This window comes from Myotis brandtii, unplaced genomic scaffold (assembly GCF_000412655.1).
Source record: "Myotis brandtii unplaced genomic scaffold, ASM41265v1 scaffold199, whole genome shotgun sequence".
Taxonomy (NCBI): Eukaryota; Metazoa; Chordata; class Mammalia; order Chiroptera; family Vespertilionidae; genus Myotis; species Myotis brandtii.
In genome coordinates, this window is record NW_005357414.1 from 3,725,482 (window position 1) to 3,738,559 (window position 13,078).

General features: G+C 37.6%; 1 protein-coding gene across 2 annotated transcripts in view; it reads right to left on the reverse strand.

Moving 5' to 3' along the window:
• ATG4A (autophagy related 4A, cysteine peptidase) overlaps positions 1-13,078 on the reverse strand; it is a 64,006-nt gene that overhangs the window by 49,775 nt on the left and 1,153 nt on the right. The gene's annotated exons all lie outside the window — the stretch shown is intronic.

The following is a 13,078-nucleotide window of genomic DNA, read 5'->3' on the forward strand; positions in this document are numbered from 1 at the left end:
ATCCGGCAATTCCACTTCTGGGTATATATCCAAAAGAATTTAAATCAAGGTCTCAAAGAGATACTTAAAAACCATGTTCATAGCAGCATGATACTCAGTAGCCAAAAGATAGAAACAATCCCAATTCCATCAATGGATGAATGAATAAACAAAATGTGGTATATATGTATAATGGAATATTATTTAGCCTTAAAAAGGAAGGAAATCCTGTTATATGCTACAACATGGATGAAACTTGAGGACATTATGCTAAGTAAAATAAGGCAATCATAGAATGGCAAATGCTATGTGATTCTACTTATATAAGATATCTAAACTAGTAAAAATTCATAGAAACAGAAAGCAGAATGGTGGCTACCAGGGACTAGGGAATAGGTAAGTTGTTGTTTAATGGCCATAGAGTTTTAGATTTGCAAGATGAAAAAGTTCTGGAGATCTATTTCATGACACCACTGAACTGGGCACTTAATATTAGTTAGGAAGATAATATTTTTATGTGTTTACAAAAACAGTTAAAAAGCGTAAAATATAAGTATGCATATATTTTAGGGGGTCAGAGTGATATTCCCATTTTTAAATACGTTTTTATTGATTGCAAAGAGGAAAAGAGAGGGGAGAGAGAGAGAGAGAGAGAGAGAGAGAGAGAGAGATATCAATGGCTGCCTCCTGCACATTTCCCATTGGGATTGAACCTGCAACCTGGCATACGCTCTGACCGGGAACTGTAAACTCCTGGTTCATAGGTCAACACTCAATCACTGAGCAACACCGGCCAGGCTGATTTTACCCATTCTTAACTAGAGTTTTACAGGGAGAAAGGCAATAGCTAACACATCACCCATGTTTTCCTTAAGGAACCACTTATACAACTTCTGGTTCTAAGAAAAGATAGAATAGATACACCTTTTTTATTCTTCCCAATAAGTACAGCTAAAAACACTGGTAAATATATATATATATCTTTGAAAGAGAGAAGAAGACAGTCTGGCTTGGAAATTAAACAACACACCTCTAAATAACCCATTGGTCAAAGAGGAGGTCTCAAAGGAAGTAAAAAAAAATACATTGTACTGAAGGCAAACAAAAATACAATATATCAAAATATGTTGCATGCAAGTAAGATGACAGAATAGCATATCTTAGCCCTTATTTCCCACCACAGAAATACCAATTTAACAACAACATATGGACCAAAGCACTTGTATAAGATTTCCAGAATCCAGTTAGGAAGTTACAGAACCCAAGATGAGCAAAAAGCTGAGAACAGCCGCGTTGGAACAGGTAAGAGCAAGTTAATTTTACTCACATCAGCCCTCCCCCAAGCTGGTACAGCTCAATGCCAGAAGAGAATGCCCCAGCCCACAACTCCAGGAAGAAAGTAAAGAGGGGAGCATGGCTCCAACATTCTGGCTTTTCAGAGAGCTTCCCAAGGAAATGGTATCTGTCTCACCTCCCTCAGAGAACTAATGGAACTGACATAGCTTGGATGCCTGGGAACCACTGAAAATAAAAAGCAGAGGGCAGTTTACTGGGGCTCACATGGCTCAGTGCGATCAGAAGGTGCACAACTTGAAACTTACCCCTCAAGAGGGAAGAGGAGTGGAATGTGTATCCAACGGTCTGATTTTTTGGAGGGCTGCCTGAGGGACTGGTATCTGTCTCACACGAATTGGGTGCTGACGGGGAGCTGGCATACATTGGATGCCTAGTGGCCCCTGAGACAGCAACACAATCATAGTAGAGGATTTCAACACCTCACTTTCAAAAATGGATAGAATATTCAGACAGAAGATCAATATGGAAAGAAAACACTTAAGCAACACTTATAGGTCAAATGAGCCTAACAGGCATATATAAAACATTCCACCCAACAGCAACAGAATACATATTCATCTCAAGTGAACACAGAACAGTCTACAGGAAAGATCACATTAGGTCACAAAACAATTCTTAACAATTTTTAAAAGATTGAGATCATACCAGCAATATTTTCCAACCATGATGGTATGAAACTAGAAATTAATGGCAGAAGTAAAACTGGAAAATTCACAAATATGTGGAAATTAAAAAACATATTCTTGAACAACCAGTCACAGATGAAATCAAAAGGGAAATTAGAAAATATCTTGAGACAAAGGAAAATGAAAGCACCACAATCCAAAACTTATAGAATGCAGCAATAGCAGTACTAAGAGGGAAGCATGTACTGATAAATGCCTACATTTAAAAAGAAGGAAGCTCTCAAATAAATAATATAACATCATACCTTAAGGAATGATGAAAAAAGAACACACTTAGTCCAAAGTTAGCAAAAGGAAGGAAATAATTAAGATTAGAGCAGAAATAAACAAAATAGAGAATATAAAAAAATTATTTTAAATAATACTAATTTGTTTTTAATAAAAAAATTGACAAAGCTTTAGCTATCTATATTAGCTAAAGAAGAGAATACTCAGATAAATAAAATCAGAAACTAAAGAGGAGATATTATAACTTATGCCATAGAAATTAAAAGAATTATAAAAGACAAACATGAACAATTGATTACATGTCAACAAATTGGATAATCTAGAAGAAATAGATAAATTGCTAGAAATATACAACTTACCAAGACTGAATCATGAAGGAACAGAAAATCTGAAGATAACTATAACTACTAAGGAGATGTAATCAGTAATCAAAAATCTACCAACAAAGAAAAGCTCAAGGCCAAGTAAATTCATTGGTGAATTCTATCAAACATTTAAATAACTTCTTTTAAAAAATTAACTTTATTCTTTCTGAAAAACTTTAGAAGCCAATCCTTCTCAAACCCTTACAAAAAACTGGAAAGGAGGGAACACTTCCAAACTCATTTTGTGAAGCCAACACTACCCTGATACAAAACTAGAAAAAAAACACAAGAAAAGAAAATGACAGGCCCATATCCCTTATAAATGTAGATGCAAAAATCTTTAACAAAATACTAGCAAACCAAATTCAACAGAACATTAAAAAGATCACACACCATGACCAAGTGAGATGTATCCCTGGGAAGCAATGATGACTCAACATATGTAAATCAAACAATGTGATATACCACATACCACATTAACAGAAAGAAGGGGGGAAATGACATAATCATCTCAATAAATGCAGAAAAAGCATTTGACAAAGTTCAATGCCTTTTCAGCATCCAAATTGGAAAGGAAGAAGTAAAACTGTCATTTGCAAATGACATGATACTGTATATAAAGAACCCTAAAGATTCCACCAAAAAACTACTAGTACAGATAGATAAATTCAGTAAAGTAGCAGGATACAAAGTAAATATCCAGAAATCAATGGCATCTTTTAAAAAGTATTTTTTTTCAGAGAGAGAGAGAGGAATGGAGAAGAAGAGGGGCAAGAGGGGGCGAAGAGAGAGCGAGAGCAAGAGCAAGAGCAAGACCGGAGCGGAGCGGAGAGGAGTGGAGAGGAGAAACATGGAGTGGTTGCTTAGGCATTGGGATCAAACCTGCAACCTGGGTATGTGCCCTGACCTGGAATCGAACCGACCACCTTTCAGTGCACAGACAATGCTCAACCAACTGAGCCACACCAGCCAGGGCTCAGTTGCATTTTTATACATCAATTTGAACTATCTGAAAGGGAAACTAAGAAAACAATCTCATTCACAATTGCTTTTTCAAAAATTAAATACAAAGGAATAAATTTAACCAAGAATGTAAAAGACCTTTACTCGGAAAATTATAAGACATGGAAAAAAGACATTGAAGACAATACAAATAAATGTAAGCATATATTGTGTTCATGGATAGGAAGAATTAGCATCATTAAGATGTCCATACTATCCAAAGCAATCTACAGATTCACCACAGTTCCTATCAAGATACCAATGATGTATTTCACAGAACTAGCACAAATATTCCAAAAGTTTATATGGAATTACAAAAGACCCAGAATAGTCACAGCAATCTTGAAAAAGAACAAAGTTAGAGGCATCATGCTATTTAATATCAAACTATATTACAAGGCCATGAAGGAGGTTATAAAGGGGATAAATGGTGATGCAAGGAGACTTGACTTGGAGTGGTGAACACACAACACAATAGAATCGTACACCTCAAAATCTATATAATTTTATTAAACAACATCACCCCAATAAATTAAATGAAAAATAAAATTTAAAAAAACAGCATGCTACTGGCGTAAAAACAGACATGTAGCTCAATAGAACAGAATAGAGATCCCAGAAATAAATCGACACCATTATGGTCAATTAATATTTGACAAAGGAGGCAAAAACATACAATGGGGTAAAGGTAGTCTATTCAATAAGTGGTGTTGGGAAAATTGTACAGATATGTGCAAAAAATGCAACTAGACCACCTTCTTATACCATACACTACAATAAACTCGAAATGGATTAAATGTAAGACTTGAAACCATAAAAATCCTAGAAGTAAACATAGGCAGTAAAATCTCAGAAATTTCTCATAGCAATATTTTTTTCTGTTATATCTCCTCAGACAAGGAAAACCAAAGGGAAAAAAATAAACAAATGGGTCTACATCAAACTAAAAAGTTTTTGCACAGCAAAGGAAACCATCAACAAAATGAAAAGAATACCCACTGAATGACTCTGTACTTTTAAAACTCCCCCGCAAAAAAATCGCCAGGCCCAAACAGTTACACAGAAAAATTTTTCAGCCACTTCAAAGAGAATCAACAGCAATATTACACAGCTGATGTGGCTCAGTTGGTTGAGTATTGTCTGTGCACTAAAAGGTCATTGGTTTTATTCCCATTCAGGGCACATACCCAGGTTGCAGGTTTGATTACAACAGCAATATTAAACTCTTCCAGAAAATAAAAGAGGAGAGAATACTTCCCAATTCATACTATAAGGCCAATATTTCATTGATACCCAAATCAGACAAACACAGTACCAAAAATAAATAATAAGCCAATATCATTAACAATTAGAGGTACATAAATCCTTAACAACATAATAGCTTTGCAAAATTACAATTCAGTAATCTATAAACAAATTTATATACTATGACCAAGTGGGTTTATTCCAGGAATGCAAGGCTGGTTTGATATTTGAAAATCAATCAAAGTAATACACACATTGAAAAACATGAAGTATCACCGAAGAAGATATAGGGATGGCAAATAAATACATGAAAAGATGTTGACCATCATTAGCCATTAGAGAAATGAAAACAAATCACAATAAGCTATCACTATGCACCTATTAGAACAGCTAAAATAAAAAACAATGACAATGATGGTGAGGATGCAGAGAAACTGGATCTCTCATACGTTGCTGATGAGAATGTAAAATGGTATACTTATTCTGGAAAAATAGTCTGTCAGTTTCTATAAAATTTAAAGATACACTTACCATATGACCTAGCAATCAGTCTCCTGGGCATTTACATCAGAGAAATGAAAATTTACAGCTATACAAAATACCTATACTCAAATATTCATAACAGTGTTATTTGTAATAATCCAAAACTGGAAATAACCCAAATGTCCCTCAATAGGTGAATGGTTAAACAAATCATAGTATATCCATAGCATGCAATACTTCTCAGTGATAAAAAAGACCAGACTGTTGATATTCATATCAAGTTGGATGGATGTCAAGATCATTATGTTAAGTGAAAAATATTGGAGAAAGTAATATACTTTATGATTCAATGCATATAAAATTACAAAATTATAGAGAGCAAATCAGTATTTGTCATTATAGATCAGCCGTGGGCAAACTACGGCCCACGGGCCGGATCCGGCCCGTTTGAAATGAATAAAACTAAAAAAAAAAAGACCGTACCCTTTTATGTAATGATGTTTACTTTGAATTTATATTAGTTCACACAAACACTCCATCCATGCTTTTGTTCCGGCCCTCTGGTCCAGTTTAAGAACCCATTGTGGCCCTCGAGTCAAAAAGTTTGCCCACCCCTGTTATAGATGGTGGGGTGAGTGGTGGCGTGGCTATAAAAGGGTAGCTTTCTAGTGATGAAATATTTCTGTATCTTGACCGCAGTGGTGATTACACAAATCTATATATCTTATAAAATAACATAGAAGTGCACACACATAATTCCAATGTCAATTTCCTGGCTCCCATATCATATCATAATTATGTGAAATGTAATGTTTGGGGTAAACCAGATGAGGAGTATATGGAGCCTTTCAGTATTATTTTTGCAATTTCTTGTAAATAGTTTATTATTCTAAATAAAAAGTTTAAAAAGAGCCCTGGTCAGATGACTCAGTTGGTTGGAGCGCCATTCTGAACACCAAAAGGTGGCAGGTTGAATTCCTGGTCAGGGCACATACCCAGGTTTTGGGTTTCATCCCTGGTTGGGGCATGTGTGGGAGGCAATTGATCGATGTTTCTCTTTCACTTTGATGTTTTTCTCTCTCTCTCTCACTCTCTCCCTTCCTCTCTCTCTAAAATCAGTGGAAACAAATCCTCAGGTGAGGATTAAAATTTTTTAAAAAATAAAAAACTTATAAAGCAAATGGCTCAGAAATAAGAGCATGGAAACTAAAACCCAAGAAGTAAATAAAATGTTTTATTATAATTGCCTATAAAAATATGGAATTTTTATGAAAGGACTAGAGGCCCAGTGCACGTATTTGTGCATGGGTAGGGTCTCTAGCAGCTGCTGGCTGCAGGCTGGGGCCTTCCTTCTCACCTGCCTTGGCCTGGTACCACCCACTCACCTGCTCCACCATCCCACTGTGGTCCTGCTCTCGTCAGGGCCCATCGGGGCTGGCAGTGCCTCCACTCCCACCTGCTGCCAGCGCTGCATGGCAGATGCTCGCCATGTTCCATGCTGCCCTCTGGTGGTCAGCACACATCTAATTACTGGTCAGCTGAACTCCCACCGGTGGGGACAATTTGCATATTAGCCTTTTATTATGTAGGACTAGAGGCCCAGTGCACAGAAATTTGTGCACTCGGGGGGGAGAGGGGGTCCCCAGCCCGGCCTGTGCCCTCTCGCAGTCTGGGACCCCTCAGGGGATGACCACCTGCTGGCTTAGGCCCGCTCCCCAGGGGATTGGGCCTACGATGGCAATCAGACATCCCCCTGGCAGCCCGGCAGCCCTCGGGGGCCAGCGGGGAGCAGGCCTAAACTGCAGTCAGACATCCTTAGCGCTGCTGAGGAGGCAGGAGAGGCTCCCACCACCACCGCTGTACTGGCAGCCATCAGCCTGGCTTGTGGCTGAGCAGAGCTCCTCCCATGTGAGAGCGCCCTGACCACCAGAGGGCAGCTCCTGCATTGAGCGTCTGCCCCCTGGTGGTCAGTGTGTGCAGTGAATCCTCGCAGCTCCGCTGATCCTGGGGCCTGAGGCCTAGCGGCTCTGCTGATCCCAGTGCTGGGAGGCATATTACCCTTTTATTATATAAGATAGAGGCCTGGTGCCCGGTTGGGGCCAGCTGGTTTTCCCTGAAGTGTGTCCCAGATCAGGGTGCGGGTCCTACTTGGGTGCCTGGCCAGCCTGGATGAGGGGATGATGGCTGTTTGCAGCTGGTAATTGGGCCGTTTTCAGGCTGGCGGGTTACTGAAGCTCCCAACATCTCCTTTTTTTCTTATTTTTTTTTATTCTGGGATTTATTTACCTTCTATGGCTGTCACTGGAACTGAGAGCCGGCCTTAGCTCTGAGGCTCGGCTCCAACTCTGAGACCTCGGCTGCTGAAAGCAGGTATCTGGGTTTGTTTGGCTTCTATAATTGAAACACTGTTGCAGCTCCAGCTCTGAGGCCCAGCTGGCTGAAAGCAGATTTCTGGGGTTTGTTTAGCTTCTATAATTGCAACATTGTTTCTTAGCGTGCAGCTCAGAGGCCGGCAGCGGCAGGCGGGGAACCTTGGCTTCCTCCATCACTGGAGCAAGCAAGCCTCCTGTTCGCTTCAGCTGCCTGGCTGCTGGCCGCCATCTTGGTTGGCAGTTAATTTGCATATCGCCCTGATTAGCCAATGGGAAGAATGTCGGGGGTACAGTTAATTAACATGTTTGTCTATTATTAGATAGGATAGCTTTCAAATGGGGAAGGTTTGTATAAGCCAGTGACATACAATACCAAGTACATTAATTTGTAGCATCAAACATATGCTTAAAATATTAGAGCCGTTGAAACCGGTTTGGCTCAGTGGATAGAGCGTCAATCTGTGGACTGAAAGGTCCCAGGTTCGATTCCGGTCAAGGGCATGTATCTGGGTTGCGGGCACATCCCCAGTAGGAGATGTGCAGGAGGCAGCTGATCGATGTTTCTCTCTCATTGATGTTTCTAACTCTCTATCTCTCTCCCTTCCTCTCTGTAAAAAATCAATAAAATATATTTTAAAAAAATATTAGAGCCACTGATTAAAACAGCTCATCTTAAACTAGGCAACTGGCGATTGTGGAGTGCTGGCAAAAAGTCACATAAACAAATTACATCTGTGCACAATAAAATGTCAATTGTGACAGGTCTTTGGGCCAGTTGCTCAAACTTTAGTAAGTGATGGGAATGGAGAAGTTTCATTCTGGAAAACCCAGAACCTATTCCTATAACTGTCATACAGGTCATTGATTTCCATATGCTCTGTGTCCTCACATTTGTTTCACTGGAGAATATATTCATTTCCAGTTGTGCTACGGGGGAAAATATTTGCACTGGATAAAATATTTAGTAATAATTAGAAAGGAGCAAATGGGGAGAAATTGCCTCTCTCTGCACTGTCCAAAATAATGACCACTAACCACATTAAGCTATTTAAATTTAAAATAATTAAAATTAAATGCAACTAGAATTTTAGTTCCTAGACACATTTCAAGTGCACAGTGTGACTAGTGGCTACCATATTAGAACAGCATAGATATAGAACTTTTCCATCATCACACAGAGTTCTATTGGACAACATTGTTTCAGAATATGAAAAACATGTCATTTCCCCCACAATCACAGGCAGAATTACAGCCCAAAGAGCTCTTACAGGAACTAGTGTTGTATTATTTGAGGTTTGCATTTATACATAATTTCATCTTTGGCAAAACTGAGCAGTACATTGTAGTAGTTAAATGCTAGGACTTTGGGATAGAATAGTCCTGCATTTCCAGTTTAGCTCTAACTTTTACTAAATCGTGTGAACTTAGCCATGTTCCTTCACTTCTTTGTACCTTTATTCTCATTTTTTAAAAGTTGGGCCTGCAGGATAATAATACCTACCTCACAGGATTGTAGTGAAGGATTAAACGAGATAAGCCCAATATCTGAATATGTGATCTATAAATGTTAACTATTCTTAGAATTATTCAGTAAGTCACAAAAATGAACTTGGATTCATTTGAACTACCGTCTCAAATGTAGGTGACCAGTAGAAAAGGCAACAGGGAACATTCAATTGTATTGACTCTAGATAGATAAAATATGGGATTGCTATTCCTCCAAGACTTGGGGCTACAGACAAAAACAAGTGGCCTTCTCCCTTAGAGATCCTTTTGTCTTGTACCTTTCTAAAAATCAAGGGGTACTTCACCCTTGAACTTAAGGAACTCAGAATTGAAAGTTAACCACCGTGTCATATCAAATAAAATAAAAGCACAACACTCTGTCTATAAAACAAGATTACCAAACAAGTCACTCAGTAGGTGAGGCACTTGGAGTTGTTTTTCCAGCTGTTTCTAACTATCAAATCCAATTCCTTGAAGTGCTATTATGGTGAAATATTACTATACCCAATCTTTTGTGAATACCACACAATAGGCCTGTTGTACCTCTGTAATCAACTGGATAAATATTTATTGAACACCTACTACATACAAGACACTTTTGTTCTATATCAGTCATCAGCAAACTACATCTGGCAGGTCAAATTAAGTCCATTTTGTGTTTTTCATATGGTAAGTAAGGCAGGAATGACTTTTACATTTTTAAACTGTTAGAAGAGCCCTCAACCACTATTATCAAACACTGAATGCCTCTGATAAGTAGCTTTTGCTGCAGACTTTATGATGTTTTTTAATTCATTCAACCTAGAATTACAAAGCAAAACAGCACTTATATGTGAAACTTATACTGTAGGAAAGTCATTTCGACAACTAACATTGAATCACAAATTATTACAACATGCTTTCTACAATTCCTATAGTTGTCAAAAGTCAAAGCAACAAAGTCACAATGAGATATCACTTAATACTCACTAGAATGGCTATAATAAAAAAAGATGGGGAGAAATTGTGCTATGGGAAGTGATGGGAATGGAGAAGTTTCATTCTGTAAAACCCAGAACCTATTCCTATAACTGTCATACAGGTCATTGATTTCCATATGCCCTATGTCCTCACATTTGTTTCACTGGAGAATATATTCTCCAACTAAAGTTTGAGCAACTGGCCCAAAGACCTTTTGCAATTGACATTTTATTGAGCACAGATGTAATTCGTTTATGTGGCTTTTTGCATTCACAATTATTGGTAGATATGTGGAGAAATTCAAACCCTCATACATTGCTAGTGGGAGGGGAAAATGGTACAGTCACTTTGGTAAGGAATCTGCCAATTCCTCACAAAGTAAAACATAGACTTATCATGTGGCCCAGCAATTCTACTCCTAGATATGTACTAAGAGAAATGAAAACATATGTCTGCACAGAAACTTGTACATGAATGTTTACAGCAGCATTATCTTACCTAATAATAGACAAACATGTAAATTAACTGTCCCTCCACTATGCTCACCAGCCAATCAGGAGAATATGCAAATTAATCCAACAAAGATGGCGGTTAATTTCCCAATGTAGGGGAGAAGCGGCGGAGCAAAGACTGAAGGCTGCATCCGGAGCCGCAAAGACTGAAGGCTCCGTCCGGAGTGAAGGCCTGGGTCCCTGGTGCCAGAGGAAAACCGGTGCTGGCAGCCAGGGAAAGGGAAGGCCTATTGCACGAATCTCTTTGTGCAACGGGCCTCTAGTTCATAATAAATAAAAGGTAAAAACTACCCAAATGCCCATCAACTGATGAATGGGTAAATAAAATATGGTATAGCTATATAATGGAATAGTATTCAGCCATAAAAAGGAACAAAGTACTGATACATAGTAAAATTTGCATAAAATTGCCCTAGCCTGTGTGGCTCACTTGGAGCATCATCCCATACACCAAAAGGTGGGAGGTTCGATTCCCAGTCAGGGCACATACCCAGGTTGTGGGTTCAATCCCTGGTCAGGGTGCATGTGGGAGGCAATCAATTAATGTTTCTTTCTCTTTCTTTATCTCTCTATTCCTCTCTCTAAAAATCAATAAAAGGAAATAAAAATGAATAAATAAATAAAAATAAAATTTAGATAAACTCCAAAAACAATACACTAAGTGAAAGAAGCCAGAAACAAAGATCACATATTGTATCATTCTATTTATAGTGAAGCCAAGAAAATGAAAATCCATAGAGACAAAATAGATGAGTGGTTGCCTAGGGCTGAGAGTGGAAATGGGAAGTGACTGCAAATGGGCATGAGGCTTCCTTCTGGGGTGATGGAAATGTTTTAAATAAGATTATGGTGATGATAACACAGCTTTAAAATATACTAATAGTTATTAAATTGCACACTTGTAAAAAGTGTATAACAAGAAGCATGGTCCATAAAAGAAAAAATGATAAATTGAACCCCATCAAAATTCAAACCTTTTGCACTTCAAAAGACAACATTAAGAAAATAAAAAGACAAGCAACAGACTGGGAGAAAATATCTACATTTCATATATCTGACAGGGACTTATATACAGAATACATAAATACTTCTTACAACTCAACAATAAAAAGAAAATAAAGACAACAACTCAATTAAAAAATGGAAAAATATATAAACATATACTGCACTGAAGAGGATATATGAATGACTAATAAGCACACAAAAAGATGCTCATTATTATTAGTCATTAAAGAAGTGCAAGTTAAAACCACACTGAGATATCATTTCACACACATTTAACATGGCTATAATAAAAAGACAGATGATAAGAAATGTTGGTGAGGATGTGTAGAAATAGACACCCTCATACATCGCTGTTGGAAATACAAAATAGTGGTGCTGCTTTGGAAAACAGTTTTGCAGTTTCTTGAAAAGTTAAGCATAAATTTGCCATATGATCCAGTAATTCCAGCCTTAGGCATATATCAACGAGAAATGAAAACCTATGTCCACATGAAGACTTGCACACAAATGCACTTAGCAGCATTATTCACAATAGCCAAAAATTGGAAACAACCTGCATATCTATCAACTAGTGAGTGAACAGACAAAATGTATTATATCCATAAAATGGAATACTGTTTGGCAATAAAAAGCAATAAAGTACAAATACATGCTATAATATGGATGAACCTCAAAAATATTATGCTAAGTGAAGGAAGCCAGGCAAAAAGACCCCATATTGTATGATTTCATTCAGATGAAATGTCCAGAATAGGAAAATTTATAGAGCCAGAAAGAAGATTACTAGTTACCTGGGGCAGGGAGTGGGAATAAGGATTAACTATAAATGAGCATGAGGGATATTACTGGGGGAGTGAAAATGTTCTAAAACTGATTATAATGATGGCTGAACCATTCAGTAAAGTTACTAAAAATAATTTAATTATACACTTGAAATGGATGGATTTTATGATATGTAAAATATATCACAAAAAATAGGAAAAGAACAATAGGGAAAAATGGGTGAGGGGTACACAGGAACTCTACCATCTTTGCAACTTTTCTACAAATCTAAAGTTATTCTGAAATAAAAATGTATTTAAAAGTTAACAAGAATATGTTTCTGGGTTGATATCAATATTTGGAAGTCCCTATCTATTTGAAAAGACATTTACAAAATGAAATGGGTAAAATATCATTATTGATCAGTATTAACAGAAGAACATTTGGAACAATTTTGATAATAGGGAACACTGACTGTGAGCCCCAATTAAACAAATTTTAGCCCCCCCCCCAATTCCATTATTCACACTAGTAGTCCTGTATTACAAAAAAGTACTCTATTATTACTATTATATTTTGAAATTCATAAATAAAAATTTGTTAAAATTTGTTTTCTC